Here is a 14,504-nt window from a genome sequence, read left to right on the forward strand (position 1 = left end):
GAAAGTCATATTGGTTGGCTTTATAAAAATTCTTCTTCTTTGCATAAAAGCTGTTGTCATCAAAGTCCAAACTATCTGAAGACGAGTCCTTTGTAGAACTGTCAACCATGGGGCGAGATTGAGGCTTCTTTGCCTTTTTCTTGCCCTTCCCGAAGCTTTGCTTTTTGCCTTTTCTGTCTTCTTCGCTCGAGTCAGAAGAGCTAGAAGAACTGTCAAAAGAAGAAGAACTGGGTACTCCTTCAAATCGAACACGCTTCTTCTACTTTCTTGCCGATTCAAAAGTAGACCGACGACCCAAATAACCCAGGACGTCAGCACCTTTCTTCTACTTTTTTTTGTGCTTTTTAGCTTTGTTCTGCGCGTCAAAAAGCTGAGCAATTCGTGCATCAACCACCTCTTCTAATTCTTGCTCTGTGTACATCCTGGGAGTAGGAGGTTTCTTGAGAGCCGGTTTGAAGGGTGGCTCTGTGGTCTGCCGCCACTGTGAGTGCACCTCATCGAAAGAGGTCTTGCTCATATATTTTGCAAATTTTGGGTCCTTTGCAAAATTAAGCATCATCTTTGTTGCATCACCGATCAATCGTCGACGCTTCATCTCTTCGAGCTCCGCCTGAGTAGGCCGAGGCGGGCCATATTCCTCGCGTGAATCTTCGTTGTGATCTCTTCCCGCATCTCCCAATGGAGAGGAAGTCGACCGATCTCTGCCTGAAGCCATTAGTGCCGCGGAAAAAGGATCGGACTCCCCGTAGAAGAGAAATCGGCCGTGCTATGATACCATTGTAACAGACTTGGACACTCCAAGTCGAGAATCTATTGTGACAGCACAAATAATCACTTCAAAACAGTTCACAGTTCACAATTGATTCGACACTGGCCCGACGGAGTTCCGTGCCTAGAGATATTGGCCCCAAAGACTGGCGCCCCTTTCGGTATTTCTTTTTTGTATTAATCTACAACTAAAAGTACAAGTAAGTCACCGGGACTCACTCTCAGACTCTGTGTCGAGATGCTCTGAGAAGTGAGAGCCCAGAGACCATTATAAAGGTTTACAAGGGATGCCAAAAGCAGAGCCCAAAAGCTGAAATCAAAAGCTTGTGTAAGAAGCTTTTAAAAATAAAGCATGCTCAATAATTTTCTCTCACAAGGCCTCTTGAGGCAAAATAAAGCAAAAAGGCTTTCTCTCTCTCATCTCTTGCGTAGAAAATAAAGCAAAAGAGTTCTCTCTTTCTCTCTTTCAATTTGGGTTGACCAGATAAAGCAAAAGCTTCCCTAAAATCTGCCGCTTGCCTTTTTCCCTGCTTCCGCAAAACGCGGACGTCCGTACAGCCTGCCACGTGTCACCTCGTGAATCACGCCGCAAAACGTGGAGTTGCCACGTCAGCTTTTCAGCCTGTCTGCATTTTCCCCGGCTTGTCCATGCAGGTGTGTGTACACATGGGCAGCCACGTCACCAGTTTGTGACACCTGGCCCGGCTATATTTTCAACCTGTCAGTCGTCCTTATTCTTGTTCCTTTTTGGGCAACCGTGCAGAGATATGTCCTTGTTCTCAGCATTCAAAACACTTTCTTGCTTTGAAATATTCCATCTCTCTATTTTTCTGTCAATCGAGATCGTGTATCTCTCTATCGTCTATTTGTGTTGTGACTTGTTGAAGGTTCATCTGGTGGGTAAGTCAAGTTACCCGAATGTATAGCAAATTCCGGCTTAGAAAATTGTTGTACGAACTTTGACTTCTTCTCAAGACAGTAGTCTCGAATTTCTTTGGGAAGTCCACAGCAAAACCGCTCAATCTGCTCCTTAAAACTGATCTTCTTAAAGGATGAAGCAGGTAGAAAAGTATCCCAAAGTCTCTCACAGTTTCCAAAGGTTCTGCCTTGACCATCCGAATGTGATTCCAGTCAATAATCACGTCTCGTTCATATTCTTGAGTGAGCCATGAAGAAATAAAGAGTTTCTTAAATTTCAGCCACTTTGTCGGTGCTTCTTTTCTTAATAAAAGAGTGGACCACCATGTCCGTGCATTGCCTTTCAAAAAGGATGCTGCCCGTCTAATCTTAGAGTGCTTTGTATAGTGGCCTCTAGAAAATTCTATATCAAACTGTTGGATAAAGGCTAAAGCCTTGGGAGCATCTTGAAACCCTGAAAAATACTCAAACCTTTACTGGGTGTCCTCCCTCTTTGAATTCCTTGGCCTTTTTGCCCTTGTCGTCGAGAGAATCACACTGATTGGCTTTGTAAATGTGCTTCCTTTTTGAACAAAATGTATGGTCCTTTCGTCGTTTCTTGCCCTTTCTGTCCTCATCACTCGAGTCAGAAGAGGATGAACCGTCCGAGCTATCAGAAGAAGATGAGACTGAACTGGACAATCCTTCGAAGTGTACACGCTTCTTCTGTTTTCTGGTATTCTCAAAAGAGGATTTTCGACCCAAGTAACCAGGAAAGTCAGTTCCCTTGTTACATTTCTTCAGTTGCTTCTTCTTGACTCGTCTTTCAACCACTTCCTCAGTTCATCTTTAGTAAACATCCATGGGCAGGAGGTTTCTTGAGGGTTGATTTTATTGGGGAATCGATGGCTTTTGCCAATGGGGAATGCACCTCATCAATCGGGTGCCGGGTCAAAAATTTGGTATATTGAGGATCCTTTGCAAATTGAAGCATCTGCTTTTGCCAGCAAAAGAAGCCAGTGCAATATGCGAAAAATCCATACAGTCTGCCATGCATCATGTTGTCATCGCTTTTTGCGGAGGGCCGTACAGGCTGCCACGTTAGCATGCTGTCAGTGCGAATTGCAGAAGGCCATATAGGCTACCACGTCATCAGCCGTACTGTCTTGTTGCCACGTCAACACCTGTGCTCTCGGGTGGTCATGCCACGTCATCATTTTGTGACACCTGCTGCATCTGGGCCTCCATCCATGCACTACCTGGGTGCCGCTCCTGCATCCTCCGTAAGGAGGCAATGCCCGACGGAGCCGCTTCTCCTCCTCTCGAGGTGCAGCCAATCGCATTGTCATTGGCCACCAGGGAGCCTGAGGAGCAACCTGAGGTGGACGAGACAAGAGATTCTTGTTCCAGAACAGATACTGGCTCACAAGGAAAGGAAAGTGAAAGGTAAGCTGATCCGCTGGTATTTAGTCCAGTTCAAGAACTATCTGGCGTTGGATGCGAATGGATGGAGGAGGACCTAGCAGATACTCCTTGGATTTTAGAGCTTTACCTTTAGGCTTTTGGTCTAGTTTCGACTAATCCAAGAGTTACCAATGATCAGCGGGTTGAATCTAGTGCAGTGCGGACTGCACAAGAGGGGGTTACTCCGCTCCTTTGTCACAGATTACCCAGATGGATTAAAGTCACCGATTTCTTTTGCGATTTCAAGGGTACTGATGGGCTGACAGTATTCTGTTGAATGACTTTAAGAAAAGAAGTTCTTTGAAATGGGAATTCCTTAAATGAATTTGATTTATGTGCTCTCTCACATGTGTGATGTTTGAGTGCATGTTTGAAAGACGAAATGACTACAGTATTTTGGTCTTGTTCACCTGAGGGGTGATGTGGATATGATGGTAACAAGATTTAGCCGATAGAGATCGGTGAGATCTGGATTGATTGCTAAATACGTTACGATGATCATAATTCTCATAAAAGATCTCGACAGGGATACTGATGTGAATGTCATGTGAATGTTCAGTGATTGTCGCGTTCGCACAAGTATTGGATATGTGATGTCTAGTGCGTCGGTACTTAGAGTCGGTGTCTAGTGAATTGATTGCTGGCTTATGTTGGTTTTGCAGGCGTAATCGAGGGCAATAACATTTCGTTCAACAGAGGGGTATGTCACAAAGTGACGACGTGGCATGACGTAAAGAACAGACTTCAAACAATTCCAAATAGAGAGGGGTCAGGGCCCTATGGAAAGATACAGAGAAGTGCTACCAACTTGCAAAGCCTAGTAGAGACTTGAAAATAAAGACCAAGGATTTTAAAGTTGTTCCAACTTATGAGCTGGTGTCTGACAGGGTCTAAAGGAACACTAGAAGATTAAAATAAAGCAAGAACCCCCCAAATCGCGTGGAGATGCTAACGTGGCAGCGCTGTACGAACGTTCGGCAAATCATGCTGTTGCTGATGTGGCACCCGTACAGATTTCTGCGATTTGCACTGGCAGTAGTAGCGCTAGCTTTTGGGACACAAATGCTTCTAGACCTGAAGCTTTTCATGTACACTGCTTTTGGAAGGCCCAGGGCCTATAAATAATGTGCCAAGGCCTCAGTCTCATGCAGATAGGCTTGGGAACACTGTTGAAACGAGGACCCTCGGACATTGTACCTTGTGAAGCATTAATAATAAAGAAATACCGAAAGGGGTGCCAGTCTTGGAGTCCAATCTCTCTGGGCACAAAACTACGCCGTGCCGTGTCGTGTCTCTATGAGTTTGTTCATCAGTACTTTCAGTTTGCTCTCGTGTGTTGTGATAGATTCTCGACTTGGGGTGTCCAAGTCTGTTACACTCGTCACCGAGGAGATGTGACAGATGCTTGAGAGCCCTCTCCTGCTAGAGGAGCTTCATGAGGTTCTCAAGGCACTCCCTCATAGTAGTTGCCCAGGAGAGGATGATTTGATTTCCAACTTTTTCTTGGAGTACTGGGAGGTGCTTAGACAGGACTTATGTAGTGCATACCAGCACATTTTGTGCACTGGGGAGATGCTTGATAGCATGAGCAAGGGTTTGATCTACCTCATCCCCAAGGGGGGCGGGGGAGGAGGGCGCTCCCGAGATGAGATTCAATAGTAGCGGCTCATTACCATTCTCAACTCAGCCTACAAAATTGTTGCAAAGGCTCTGAGCTTGAGAATTCAGCCACTACTTGAGAGCATCACGCATGAGACTCGGACGGGCTTTGTCAAGGAGCGGAGTATCCTTGACAACATCTTTGCTCATGCCTGATAGCATGAGCGAGGGTTTGATCTACCTCATCCCCAAAGGGGGGGCGCTCTCGAGATGAGATTCAACAATAGCGGCTCATCAGCATTCTTAACTCAGCCTACAAAATTGTTGCAAAGGCTCTAAGTTTGAGAATCCAGCCACTACTTGAGAGCATCATACATGAGACTCAGACGGGCTTTGTCAAGGAGCGGAGTATCCTTGAGAACATCTTCACCTTTTGGGAGGAGATTCCCTTGCCCACCTACGAGGAGATGATCTTGTGGTGTTCCTTCTTGACTTTGAGAAGGCCTACGACAGAGTTGACTGGGACTTCTTGGAGGGCACTTTGCGCAGGATCAAAGGGGTTTTTGCTCTCTATAGGTGTGCTCATAATCAGGTGTTGCTAGTAGGAGGTCGAGCCGACTCGAGGGGAGGGCTTCATGCTTACACTCTCAGCACGGCAGGGGTGTTCTCTTGCCTCCTCCTTGTTTCTTTTATACGCAGAGGTGATGAGCAGATTTTTGGCCTCATTGGAGGTTGGTTTGCATGGCCTAATGTTACCCATTTGGGGAAAGGAGCCTTTGGACGCTAAGTTTGCTGATGACTGAGGCATGCTTCTAGAGGGCTCTGATGCCAATTTGCATAGGTGTGAGCAGTACCTGGAGGTTTTTTGCTGTGCCCCGGGAGCATTGATCAACTGGCGAAAGACAATGGCTTTTGGGTTGGTGATGGTCCCACGCCCGATTGGTTGCCTAGAGAGGTCTTTCGTTGGATCTCTATAGGGATGCCATTTCGCTACGTGGGCTGCTTGGTTGGCTTGGACTTGTCACCACAGCAGCAAAGTGCTCCCCTCCTCCTAGCCATCAGGAGGAAATTGCTTCGTTGGAGCTTGACACGGTTATATCTTGCTGGCAGGGCTGTTGTGGCCAACCAGGTGCTCTTGGCCACCATGTGGTACATCAATTCCTGCTGGATTTTCTCGAGTTGTTGCATCAGCCAGCGAGAGAGGTTGATCAGAAACTTTCTGTGGACAAGGAGAGACACTTAGTTGCTTGGGCCAAAGTCTCCTGGCAGATTATCACCCTACCTTGCGCTTAGGGAGGATCAGGGATCATCGATCCAGCACGGCAGAGTAGATCCCTCCTTGGGAAGCTCATTGTCAGTGGTCTTCTTCCAGGTGAGGATCCCTAGAAAGAGCTTTTGCTACACACCGGATTTGAGGCTGTCCCACAGATGGATGGCCCTTGGAGCCCCTCCACTCGTTGGATTTTCACAGTGATGCACAAAGTGGGCCTGAGCAAGAGATGGGAGGCCCGTTTTGCGTTGACCTTGCTTTAGTCTTGGGGGCTGCTGAAGGGGGGACTTGAGCAGCACCAATCCACATGCACTAAGGAACGCTTGAGGCCGCTTCTTACATGGAACCGGTTGGTCAGTACACAGGGAGGTCACATGGTTGGTAGTAGACCCATGTCTCATGGGGTCCCATGGCAGAGCGTCGAGCCCACACCCTGGGAGACTGGTTGCAATTTACAGCACTTCTTGAGGATTCAGAGCATCTAGCTGCGCGGCATGAGGGGGGTACAGAGCATGTGTCAAGACATCGTGGCTCTACCAGCAGAGTGGATTTTCACAGTGATGCACAAAGTGGGCCTAAGCAGGAGATGGGAGACCTGTTTCGCGTTGACCTTGCTTCAATCTTGGGAGCAGCTGAAGGGGGGACTTGAGCAGCACCAATCCGCATGCACTAAGGAGAGCTTGAGGCCGCCTCTTACATGGAACCCGTTGGTCAGTACACAGGGAGGTCACATGGTTGGTAGTAGACCCCATGTCTCATGGGGTGCCATGGAAGAGGGTCGAGCCCACACCCTAGGAGACTGGTTGCAATTTACAGCACTTGTTGAGGAAATTCAGAGCATCCAGCTGCGCGGCATGAGGGGGCTACAGAGCATGTGAACAAACTTTTAGCTCTTCAATAACAAGTGCTTATAGTCAGGTGTTGCTAGTAGGAGTTTGAGGGGAACGCTTCATGCTTACACGCTCAATACGGCAAGGCTGCCCTCTTGCCCCCTTCCTGTTTCTTTTCTACATAGAGGCAATGAGCAGATTTTTGGCCTCATGGGAGGTTGGTTTGCGTGGCCTTCAATCAGCCATTCAGGGAGAGGAGATTTTAGACGCTAAGTTTGCTGATCTCAGGCATGTTTTTGGAGGGCTATGAGGCCAATCTGCAAAGGTGTGAGCAGGCTTTGGAGGTGTTTTGTCGTGTGTCGAGAGCATTGACCAACTGGCGAGGACAGTTTCTTTTTGGGTGATGCTCCCACACTTGACTGGATGCCTGGAGAGGGCTTTCGTTGGATCCCTCCAGGGACGCCCGTTGGCTACTTGGGCTGCAAGGTTGGCTTGGACTTGTCACTAAGCAGCAGACTACCCCCCTCCTCCTAGCCATCAAGGAAGCTATTACATTGGAGCTCGGCGATGTTCTCTCTTGTTGGTAGGGCCGTTGTGTCCAACCAGGTGCTTTTGGCCACCATGTGGTACATCACATCTTCTAGATCTTCTTGAGTTCTTGTATCAGCCAGCTAAAGACGTTGATCAAGAACCGTCTGTGGACAGCGAGAGACACTAAGGTGGCTCGGGCCAAAGTCTCCTAGCAGGTCATCACCTTACCTTGCTCTCAGGGGGGGATCCAGCACGGCAGAGTAGAGACCTCCTAGGAAGCTCATTGTGAGGGGTCTTCTTCCAGGGGAGGAGCCTTGGAAAGGGCTGGGTATCATCGATCCAGCACAGCAGAGTAGAGCCCTCCTTGGGAAGCTCATTGTGAGGGGTCTTCTTCCAAAGGAGGAGCCCTGGAAAGGGCTCTCGTTACATCAGATCAGAGGCCGAGTTCCATAGACCAGTGGCCCTTGGAGCCCCTCCACTCATTGGATTTTCACAGAGATGTGCAGAGTGGGCCTGAGCAAGAGATGGGAGGACCGTTTTGCGTTGACTTCGGTCATGGGAGCAGTTGAGGGGGGGACTTGAGCAGCACCAACCCACATGCATTGAAGAGCGCTTAAGGTAGCCTCTTACATGGAACCCATTGGTCACTACACAGCGGGGTCACATGGTTGATAGTAGAGCCCATGTCTCATGGGGTACAACACTTCCTGAGGAGAGTCAGAGCATCTAGCTGCGCAGCATGAGGGGGGTTATAGAGCATGTGCAGGACATTGTCGAGGCTATACCGGCAGAGTGGCACACGCCTATCAAACCAGCGGCTCCTAGTTGGATGGGGGCCTTAACTCGCCTTGAGGTCCTCATCGCAGTTCGGGCCCGCTTCAACTCAGGCCTTTGCATGTTCTTTGTGGTTCAGCGAGAGGGTCGCCTCCACAGGGTTGCTACCGAGGCACCAGAGGTAGCAAAGTGTTGCTTTCAACGGTTCGAGTTGTGGGCATCAGAGGAGGACATGTGTGCTTGATCCCAACCCGACAGATCTTGAGACTGGACATTGGAGCCTCTGGGCTTGGAAGAGTCCCCCTCTGTCACTGTCACGAGTGCAGTGGGACCTTGGGGAGTGGTTTTGGCGGGACCCTTTTTCTTCAGCTGATCACCCAGGGAGCCGTTTTTTTGAGTACACATTCTGGTTTTTTTGAGTACACATTCTGGCTGCAGCAGGTCACTGGCAGGAGGAGGGTCTCACAGTGGAGTTCCTGACAGACTTTTGGGAGCCCTTTTGGAACAGCAGACAGCCGAGGAGAGTCAACGTGTTCCAGTGGCTTGTCGCCCATCAAGCTACCGCAGTGGGGCGTTCGTTGGTCTACAGTGACCATCCGACGGGCTGTCGCATGTAATCACCCCCTTGAGTCACAGAGGCATTGTCTATGGGGCTGCCCCATGGCACAACAGGTTTGGCTTCGGATCCTACGATTGATGCCAGTCTTGTTGTTAGCTAGTCAATATACTTGGGGTGCGGCTGCTTGGTCCACCCTCACGGGCCCAACACTTCTGTTTGAGTTATCCTAAGCTAGCAGGATGATTGTGATACAGGAGAGCCGGCATACGCTCCAGCCTGTCACAGCGCTAACGCCCCATGGTTGGAGCAGTGGTACAGATCTTTGTTGGGAGCTTATCTGCAGCCCGACTCTGTGGTTCATATGGAGAGCCTGTTGCTTCTGCATCTTGGAGGCCCACCCCATCCCACCGGTAAAGACAATACGAGATATATGGCTGGAGCTGATCCACACACTTCGTGGTCAGTTCTAGAGGCTACAGGGCAGCTCCAACCGCATGCGGGAGCGCCGTGAGGCAATTTCTAGGGCTCTAGCATCCAGGGCCTTTCAACACCATGGTCCATGGGGCTCTTAGATGGCTCTACCGGCTCCCTGTGTGGTGGTTTCCTCCTCCTATATCCTGATTTAGGCGTCATTGTACATATCTCGTTTTTCATTGGGAGAGCATCCCCTCTTGTTGGGGCAGATTGTAGCCCAATGGGCAGTTTTATTCACTAATAGAAGGATCTTTTTCTTGGGTGGGATAAAAATATATGATGCAATTTTCACATTTCAAATATGACAAGATTTGCCGCCATAAATTACGATTTTTTTCTTCAGTGCCTAAAAATTGGCTCCTCTACCCTACAGAATCTCTAAAATACCTTGGTACTGCGGCGTAACCTCTTTTTGTCTTAGGATACAAAAGCCAAGAAGTGGCAGGCCCAATTGTGAGGTTGTCAACACCTCATATAAATAAGCCACTCACGTTCCGTCAAGGTCGGGGGTGGGGGGGACTGACAATCTGGACCCTCCCTTCACTGTCGGTTCGTGGACAGACTACTTGCCAGCAGCCATTGGATGGCTGCCAACTCAGCATGTGAAATAATATGGGCACAGTCAGTTTGCAGGCGAGTGATTGCAAGCTACATCAGCACTCAGAATCAGTGAAAGCAGGTGAAGCTTTCAAGTCAGCATGTAGAACGTGACCATTGCTGGAATCTGGCCCCCCACCTCCCGACCCTTGACAGTGAGGAATGGTCCGCTAGTGACTAGGCTCCCAGCACTGGCTCCCGGCTCCCCGCCGCTCGCCAGCTCGTCGCCTTAATTCCAGGGAATGGTCACTGGCGGACCATTCCCTACCCCGTCACAGTAGAGGGTAACGTGGATCAGTGCCGTCCATTGAGGTGCTATTCTGTTGAGGAATTTCTGTATGCAGCCCCTCAGCCCATGGAGTAGCTCAGCCAACCGGTACCAAGCCAGCAGTCATTAGGAATCCATGGTCGCCTTGCAGCCAACCAAACCCCCCCATGTCAGCAATCATAAAATTTTGGTAGCCGCTGCAATGAGAAAGCTTCAACTCAGTGCTGGGAATTTCTGTAGAGCGCACTGCTGGCCGTCCTCCCCTGACTTTGATGGCCGACCATTCCCCCCTAATATGTGCTCCCACCATAGCTCTCAATCTCTGTTGATTGCCATGTGGTCGCACATTTACATGGAATGGTCCTCCATTACCTGAAGGACCATCTCCTACCCCAACATAGAGATGTGGCTAGTGGAATACAAGGCTAATTCAATTGATGTGTACAAAGCTCTCTGGTTTAGGTGCGTGCACAAATCCAGTGCGTGTGGATGGCCTCAGGTCCTTCATTGCCTACTTTGCCTACTGGCTCTCATTCCTGGCAAGATTCTATGGACTGCTTTGCACCTGAGGTCTCGCAGTAAAGCTCCCACTTGAAGCCTCTCAATTTCGTTGTCTCTATAATGAGCCTTACCTGTTCAATTCGTCTTTCCTTGATGAGTCTGATGCAATTTTGACATCATGAAAATGACTAAATTTGCAAAATCCCTCCCATAATTACCAATTTTCAACTAAGTGTCTCTAATACGGCTCCTCTACCCTATTAGAAAGTGACAATGTCCTTTTGTAGGTCTTCATGACTAGGGTAAAGGTACTAGTAAATGTCTCTAATATGGCTCCTCTACCCTATTAGAAAGTGACAATGTCCTTTTTAGGTCTTCATGACTAGGGTAAAGGTACTAGTAAGGAGGCGTGCATGAATAACCAAGTGTGAGGCCCACTATTAAGCACTCTTGTTCCAATAAAAGTGCAAATTCCTAAAAGGTGATTGGTTGAGATCCTATTTTTTGTGACCTTTTGGAACAAAAGTGCCTCTTTAGAGTCAATTTTCAAAATTTTTAAATACCAAATTGCATAGATTCTTTAAAAAATATCAATGTTGGTGTTGAAAAAAGCGCCTTGAAAAGACAAATCCAAATATATCTTCACGTGTCAAATTTGCATTGAATAGAAAAATCCCCCCAAAAATACCCCTTTTTTGTTAGGTGCACGTATACTGGTGCCTTTACCTACATGTATTGTCGCTCAAACGTCCTATATCCTTGTTTCCTTTAGGACCAGTGACCCAACCCTTAAATTTGAAGGTTATAATGTCTTTCATAGCGGGTTTCACCATTCTAGAAAATGTTTATAAAAATGTGCTCTCCAAAATAATAGTGGAAAATTTCTAAACACAATTATATGCTCTTCAACTCCGAAAAAAGAAGAAGGAAATTTCCATGAGGCCTCCCAAATGAAAAACAAGGAAATTTGAGGCCTACTTTAGCTTTTTTGCATTGAGCTAAAACCGAGTGTCTAGAACACAACTAGCTCCTCCAACTAGTCTTTACCTTTCTTTTGTGTGGATGCCACCCCAAAGCTTTTCTCTATAATGCAAGGAATAGCAATTAGATTCTGAGCATCGTAGCCTCCTTTGCCAAAAAATCCCTTTGAGTGGATGCCACCCAGCAGAGGGTTTCTCCACAATGCAATAGATTCTTTACATGGTAGCCTCCTTCGCGAAGAAATCCCTTTCCACCACAACCTTCCTAGATGGGACATAAACAATACGGTGCAGTGGGTGGTGAGGGCCTTAATGGAGGCGTTGAAGCACGTTCAAATAATTGTTGATTTGGGATACCCTTGATTTCCACATGGTGCACATACAATTATAGTCTCCTAGGCCTCCATTCCCGTGTCACAAAATGACAACTTCCTTTTGGAAGACTCTATGGCAAGAAATTGGTGCTATATGTCAGCAAGAAATCGGCACTATATGTCGCGGCAAAAATCCCAATTGTAGATTGAAATGTTAAAAACAAGGCGTTGACTTAGTGTGAACTTGGTATTTGTGAACTTGAAGTGAACTAAGCATGTGACGTGTACAGCATCCTTGGCAATGCAAACTATGGATGAAAGTAGTGCTATGGCATTCATAAAAGTTGATACTGATGTCGCATCGTCCTCGTCAACATGTCCATGAAAAGCAGGGACTTCATGGACCAATTATTCTTTTCTTAGACATATTTGATTATTTTTTTAATGAAAAATGTTCAATCATGTTTTTTTGTGCATGCATGTACATTGTTCTCAGTTAATGCAGCGGCTATGGAGGGAAAGAGAGAGTAGAATTCATTAATTATGTAGATAATGATAATATAACACGTGGAAAAAAAGAGAATTGTTGCAAGTGACTACGCGTTTCATTAAGATTTGGCCTCTTAAATAGGCTTTACCATACAATGACAACTCCGTATGATTGGGCCACCAATGTCTTACCCTTTTCCAATTGGATAGGCCTACTGACGTTATCTCTTGATCCTTATCTCTCTCCAAGCAACCATTGCCATGCTCTAAACATTGATGCCTAGGGTTCGTATTTAACTAGCCCATAATACTTTTGTTTCTTTAGTCTAGAACAAACCTTGTCATGGAGGAAAACATTGTCCCCTTGCAGGTGGATGCTTCTTCTACTACTACTTTTGCTAAGAAATTGGCTTCTTGCTCAAAACAATCTCTAGCAACGTCTCTTGGCCTTCCACATGTATGGAAGATTAGTTTTCTTCTTTCTTCTTTGAATTGTGATGGTTATACCTCTTGTGCATCCTCCTTGATTGGAAAAGACTATTTCTAGTTTGTGCATTTGTGGTTGGTGCTTTTGGTTCTACATGGTGCTTTGGAGCATACTCCAAGAGGAGCTTCCACCTCTTCGAGTTTTTTATCGATATATTCCAATGTGGACTCTTGCACATTGAATGTGGCTTGTCCACACTATTGACAAGAATGGCTATTTCTTAATCATCAAGAATTTGCTTTTGCTCACCCAAAAGTTGTTTTTTCAATGCTTTGAGCTTGTAGAGATAGGCAACAAGAGATTCATCTCCTTTTTTTTTGCAGCTTGTAAAACTCTTTGTTGCAAGCATTCCGTGATTCTTTGGAATTTTTTATTCTTGCAATATGTGAGATTACATCATCAAATGCCTTTTGATTAGCCGCAAGTGTGATTGGCCAGATGCTTCTTCATTTGGTTCTATCATATGCCCTAATCCCTTTCACATATGTAGATACATTGTCTTGCTTTTCCATGTGAAGAAACTATCACCGTTGAAGATGATGATGATATCAATCTTTTGCTCCATGTTGCACTTAGGCTCCTATAGTAATTGTCCCTTAAATGTTTTGAGAGATTGCCTTGAATGAAGAAGCTCTTCAATGGGACTCTACCCTCAATTGATAGGGTTGCAAGGAGTGATTCCTTTTACTAGAGATAGCAGTGCCTAGACTTTGGGCACCTTCCCTTACTCAAAGAAAAGCGCCAAAGATGTGGTGTGAGCACCCCCTTGGATATAGTCAACACCTTGTGCTCATAAGAAACCCCTCTCTCTGGGACCCAACCAACAGAGAATAGTAGTGGCCAACGAAAAAGGCCGCATGCGTGTAACCTAGGGTAAGCGGACTTGAACCCAACTTGATTCCAGTTGACCATCAATTTTGGACTCCAGGCAAGCTACTCTCACTTAAGAGAGCGATTGAATGCATGACCACATGCATTTAGTTTAAGAGCAAACAAGGCTAGCCAAAGCACCCCTTATGGGGTTGTGTGGTGGAAAGCACAAAATTAGGATACTTAGTTTAGACTCGAGAAGACACAAACATGCACACCAAGGGTGCTAATCAACCCAAATTTTCATAAAGTAAGGAGGCTATTAAAAATTGTGTAGAGGGATTTTATGAAAACAACCAAGCAATCAAAAGGGCATCTATTATGATGAAATAAAATATGCCAAAAGACTCAAAAAATCCTTATGCTCTGTAACTCTTAATCCACCTAAAGAGGATGGTGGTTAAAATCAATGAATGTATCCATGATTTAGTGAACCAATAGGCAAAGCAAGACCTAATCTACACTAAGCACACCCTAAGCGATGCTTTGATACCACTATTAGTGCAACCATTTTGGAGAGCAAGAGAGGATATCATTCATAATTATGAAGATAATGATTACACCATTTAAGTGTAGATGAAAGGAGAATTCTCACGAGTGGCTCAAAAACGTACTACCCATTCCATTAAAATTTGGATTCTTCAATGGGCTTTGCCATACATTGACCACTCCATATGATTGGACCACATAGATCTTACCCTTTGCTGGTTGTACATGCCAATTCGGATTATCTCTAGCCTTATCTCTCTCCAAGAAACCATTCCCTTGCTCTTACATTCTCAACCAACTCTTTCTTCCTTCTTCCAACTTCGCACATTTGGTTGGAGTTATG

At 46.4% G+C, this 14,504-nt stretch overlaps 1 long non-coding RNA gene across 1 annotated transcript; it reads left to right on the plus strand.

The window, feature by feature from the left end:
- The first annotated feature begins 1,019 nt into the window (after positions 1 to 1,019).
- Positions 1,020 to 10,591, plus strand: LOC147439951 (uncharacterized). The gene is made up of 2 exons (XR_015184668.1): positions 1,020 to 8,805; positions 8,947 to 10,591. It is a non-coding gene; the product is annotated as an uncharacterized LOC147439951 (long non-coding RNA).
- The last annotated feature ends 3,913 nt before the right edge of the window (positions 10,592 to 14,504 follow it).

This window comes from Adiantum capillus-veneris, chromosome 16 (assembly GCF_014529385.1).
Source record: "Adiantum capillus-veneris isolate H3 chromosome 16, ASM1452938v2, whole genome shotgun sequence".
Taxonomy (NCBI): domain Eukaryota; kingdom Viridiplantae; phylum Streptophyta; class Polypodiopsida; order Polypodiales; family Pteridaceae; genus Adiantum; species Adiantum capillus-veneris.